General features: G+C 60.1%; 1 long non-coding RNA gene across 1 annotated transcript in view; it reads left to right on the plus strand.

Moving 5' to 3' along the window:
- The window catches only part of LOC105508021, a 6,056-nt gene extending 1,335 nt beyond the window's left edge, over positions 1-4,721 (plus strand). Inside the window, exon 2 of the long non-coding RNA XR_001001193.1 lies at positions 4,238-4,721. This is a non-coding gene — a long non-coding RNA (uncharacterized LOC105508021). The remainder of the gene's footprint in view (positions 1-4,237) is intronic.
- The last annotated feature ends 370 nt before the right edge of the window (positions 4,722-5,091 follow it).

Here is a 5,091-nt window from a genome sequence, read left to right on the forward strand (position 1 = left end):
CTAGGGGTGTCGCAGCCGGGCCGCGCCCTTTCCTGCCCGCCCCGCCTCGAGAGGCAACCCATCCCCTCCCCTTCTTCTCTCCCCTCCTCCGCCCCTTCCCTGCCCTCCCTTCCCTTCCCCGGTGACGGTGGGAGCCTTGGTTCGCTCCTTGCCTCCTCCGAGCCTCGTTGCCTCGTCTGCAGAGGGCGGTTCGGGGTAGGGAGGTCGCAACCTCGTAGGTGTGCGTGGAGGGCGGGGCGCTTCCCACGAGGACCTGCAGAGTCTGGTGGGTCTGTCGTGCTCACGACAAATCTTCTGCCCCCAGCAAGACCCGTGTGATGCCCTCTCCCCTCAGCTCCTACCCCCACACGTTCCTGCAGAGCTTCCAGGCCACACCGACTCTCACGCCCACACTCTGCGCCCTTCTGCACACCGGGTGCGGGCACTAGCGCACGCACCGCCGTCCCCAAGGCTCGTTGGCCCCTCCTGCCTGGCACGCCCGCCCCTGGCACTTGCATGCAGACGGAGGGCAGGCCACACGGGGTGTTCAGTTTTAGTGCGGTGGCTGCTTAATTATTGGTTAATCTAGCAATTTAGCATGCTTCATTTAATTCTAATTAGGAGAATTAATAGGCAGGGAATAGCGATTTCAATAGACTGGCACAAAACAAAACCTAGCCTGGACATCGTGCCGGTCTGGAGGCCGTGTCCAGGCTTGGGGTGGGCTCTGGGGGTGTTGGCAACCAGGACTGCAGACCTTCCCAGACGCCTGAAGGTCGTCGCGGGGGAGGGCACTCAGGGCGGGCAGGAATCGCGCTGTGGCTGCTCACGGCGGCCTGCAAGGGCAGCCGGGCCAAGGGCATGGGGAGCATCCCCGGGCAGCACCCCCGCAGCCCCTCACCTGCAGCCCCTCACCCGCAGCCCCGCGACTGCCTGGCCCCGCAGAGCCTGTGTTTGTCTCTGCTCATGATCGGCTCCCTGACAAGGCCCCGACATTGGACAAGGCTGTTCCTCTAATTAAGGGTGCTAATTGAATTAAATGGCCGCGGTAATGAGCAGATGAGCGGCATAAAAAGTACAGAGTCAGATAGGCCAATTAACAAGAGCGCCGCGCATAATTATAACATTGGAAATACATGCAGCTCGCTCCAACATTGTTAATTGTTACCGGGGGATTTATGGTAATTGGCCCACAACAGGCAGCCGGGGAACCTGCCCAGGGCTGGTAATTAAAAAAATGATATTCTACACAAATGCCGGATGGCCTAATTAGGCCTTGATTTACATAAAGGCCTGTAAGGAGGTGCTGGGCACCTCACCGCTGCGGCTGGGGCCACTCTGGCCAGCAGTCCCCGAGGTGAGACCAGCAGGCAGGAGCCCCCACAACACCCCACACCCTGTGGCCACGGGAGCTGCTGGTGTCCAGGCTCCGTCTGCTGGTGGGGTCCCCATAGCCATCCCTGAACACTGAGCACAGGCCCTGCCTCTGTCTGGGAGAAGACCTCCAGGGCCCAAGGCCACCTTCCCCTGGGTTCGCCACTGTCCTGGGGGCAAGTCCATCCATCCAGCACATGGCCCCCTCTACTCTCCCCGTATACTCCCCTCCTGCAGTGTCCCAGTGAGTGTGCCTGGCCAATGTCCTGGGCGCATGGTCAGGCAGGTGATCTGGGTTCAGCCCTCCCCTACCACGAGGACAGCCTCAGACCCAACACCCCTAGTGCAGGAAGTGCCCCTGCCCCCACCCTACCCACTCAGTTGCCTCCGAGAAGACCCGGAACACTACCAGACGCACAGAGGGCTGGAGGGAGGGAGGGGCTGGGAACAGTGTGCAGTGTGGGAGAGAGGGACAGGGGCACCCTTGGAAGGCAGAGAGGAGGCCAGCTAAGCTCTGACTCATCCCTCGGTCTGATTTACCCCCCTCCCTCAAGGAGGCTGCCCTGCTCCCCATTTTACAGAGTGGGAAGTGAAGTCTTATGTCTGACAAACTAGGCCCAACTCTCCGGGCTTCCACCACAGCCCGTCTCCTCTCCAGGGGCTGTCCCCAGGGGCCCGCATGGTGCCAGGCATCTCCAGAATGTGGACCCCTGCCGGCCCCAAGCCCCAGTCGCAGCAGGGGCACAGTCCCAGCCACCCCTGCGGCATCCCAGGCCCACCGCCGCCGCCACCTCTTTGACTTTCTCAAGCAGATTTACCGTAACGTTCACACTCTGAACAGAAAACTCTGCCTCATTTACAAATGTAATTTCAATTGAGGGTAGTTTTCCAATCTCCTTTCATTTGAGTCCCAATTGAGCCCCTTCTCGCCATGCTGATGGCATGATTAGACAGTGTGCGCGCCGAGGCAGATTAGTCAAGCGCGGCCCCGTAAATTGGGAAGGATGTTTTATCAGGACACGTCGCTGCACTGCAGGCAGCTGTGGGGTGCTCTGGGCTGTCCCCTCAAATCACGGTTATGGAATAATTTAGCCCGCGATTCTCTGCGATTACTGCCGCCACTGATCATGCTGTCACTTTCCGAGTGAGCACTTCATCCTGCGTTTATTCATGCCAGATCTGTTTTGCTTTCGTAATGAGCACATATTACCCCGGCACAAAGAGGATGAAGGCGGCCGCGTGATAGATAGGCGTGAGATTAAATGGGATCTTTATGACTTCTGCAGCCATCAGTTCTGACTGTGTGATAAGACGCGTCGACTAGGGCCCTGATTTGCTCTTTATTGGAGCCAATATTAGCATGCGCTCACCAGTGCACGGGCTGATCAAACCCACTTAAGGTGGACTCACCTCATAGGCCCAGCTGCAGATGCTGCTGGGATAGCCAGGAGGGAGGCTGCAGCCCACAGCTGGGCAGGTGGGGAGTGGTGTGGAATTCTCACACTGCCCTGGGGCCACTTCACCCTGGGTGGCTGCAGGGGGTCCCGGGGGTGAGGTGCCCCTGGCGACCCCGGGCACAGTGGGCTGTCCTGTATGCCTGGGTCTCAGGGTGGCCCTCTCCTTTCCCACCCCTTACCAGGCTGCCAAGAACGATGACTCTCCCAACCCATTCTGGGGACCCAGCAGCCTCCTCATTGTGTCCCCAGCTCCTGCTCTCTGGCAAGGAGGGAGATTGGCTTGTTTAGGACCCCAGGGGTGCCAGGCCATTTCCTGGGTGCGGTCAGCATCCAGCACCTTCCTCTTCCGCTCGGTATCATGGAGACCCCTCCCTCCTCCTGCTGGACAGCCGCCATCTGTACTCAGCTTCGGGTAAGGCGCTCCCCGTCCTGCCTCTCTATCTTCCTGCCATACCTTCAGCAACCCCCTGGACAGCCCCTCTCCCAGGCCACCCCTCTTCCAGGGGCACTGCTTGTGCCTATCACTGCCTTTCTTTCCCCTGGTGTGGCCCCTGCCAGACCGCAGCCATCTCCCCTGTCAAAGTCCCCTGCAGCTCAGATTGGATGATGCCAAGTGCAGCCTGGGGCGTGCAACTCGGGTGCAGGGTGGGATGGGGTAAGATTAGGGGCCAGAGAGACTCGGGGTGTGGCGGAGTCCTGGACCTGAGTCCACACAGCGTCCCATCCTGTGGCCGCGCTTTCTCCTGAAGGGGCTCCAGCCCTCCCCAGGGGCCGCAAGCCCAGCTGGGTGTGCCCCATGCAGTCAGCCCTGCCGGGCAGCCTCCAGCTGCCTTTTCCCCCAGCAGGGCATGGGCAGGCAGTGGGCACTCGGGGTAGCTGGCTTGCTGCACTCTGTCCTCTTGATGGGCAGATGGGACCCCTTCACTTCGTGGGGACTGGGCTGCTCTCACATGCCTTTAGACGTGCAGGTCGCTTCTGTGGCCTCCTTCTGTGAAGGGCCTTTCACTAATCCACCTGGCATATTTTTAACCTCAGTGTCATGTGTTGACACCGAGGGAGGCAGAGGCCATGAAAGCTCGTCATAGCCGATGGGTTCGGGCAGCTGGTCCGTCTGGGGAGGCCCAGCAGCCTGGCACACAGGGCGTGGGCCCTCCTGCCAGAGGCAAGCTGAGCCTGCCACCCGCTGACCACCCGCCATCCAGCCAGCCCCACTCACTGGCTCCAGGCCCACCTCTTGCACCTGCCAAGGCCTCGCCTGTCTCAGGGGAGCCCGTGTCTGCAAGGCCCCATAGGAGGAGCTGGGACGGAATGGGGCTGAGGGTCCCTTGAAATGATCCCTCGGCTGAGGGCCACAGAGGAAGAGGGGTGTGGGGGCACCAGAGACCATCTGTGTTTTGGAAGAATGTCTTTTCCAATCTTCCTCACAGAGGAATCTGAAGAAACATGCTGGATGTCCCCGGAGGAGGAGCTGAACCCATTTGAGGGGGGCTTCACTGACTCTCCCCACACACAGGCCACCAGGGGAGAGCAGCCACATGACCAGCGGGCTGGAGCTTTTGCCCTTGATGCGAGGGGATGAGGAGGGCACCGGTCTGGCCCTGAGACAAACCCCGGACCAGCCCCGACTGGGACACTCTGCAGGACGTCAAGCAGCGCCCCCCAAAGCTGTCAAGGCCATCCTAGACCAGCGGGGCCTCAGGAGATGGTGCAGAGTCCCGGACCAGACAAAGGGCACTGGGAAAGCAGGAGCCCGAAGGAAGGCTGGAATTCAGGGAAGAGCCACGTGCCAGGCTGTGATGAAGGTGACAAGATGAAACACTGGTGGGGGCGGGGGAGGCATCCGAACTTTATGTGCTGTCTTTGCACTACTCTGTAAATCTAAAATTATTCAGAAGTGAAAGTTAAAAATCACTCTGGCTCTGGTGTGCAGTGTGGCTGCTGGGAGGCAGGGGAAGAGCTGGGGATGAGGGAGAAGCTGGGATGAGAGAGGAGCTGAGGGCGAGGGAGGAGCTGAAATGAGGGAAGAGCTGAGGATGAGGGAGGAGCTGAGATGAGGGAGGAGCTGAGGGTGAGGTGGAGCTAAGGATGGCCGGAGCTGGGAGGGAGAAGCTGGGGATGAGGAGGAACTGCAGTGAGGGAGAAGCTGGGAATTGGGGAGGAGCTGAAATGAGGGAGCAGCTGGGATGAGGGAGGATCTGGGAAGAGGAAGGAGTTGGAAATGAGGGAGGTGCTGAGATGAGGGAGAAGCTGGGGATTGGAGAGGATCTGGGGAAGAGTGAGG

This window comes from Colobus angolensis, unplaced genomic scaffold, assembly GCF_000951035.1.
Source record: "Colobus angolensis palliatus isolate OR3802 unplaced genomic scaffold, Cang.pa_1.0 Scaffold157, whole genome shotgun sequence".
Taxonomy (NCBI): Eukaryota; Metazoa; Chordata; class Mammalia; order Primates; family Cercopithecidae; genus Colobus; species Colobus angolensis.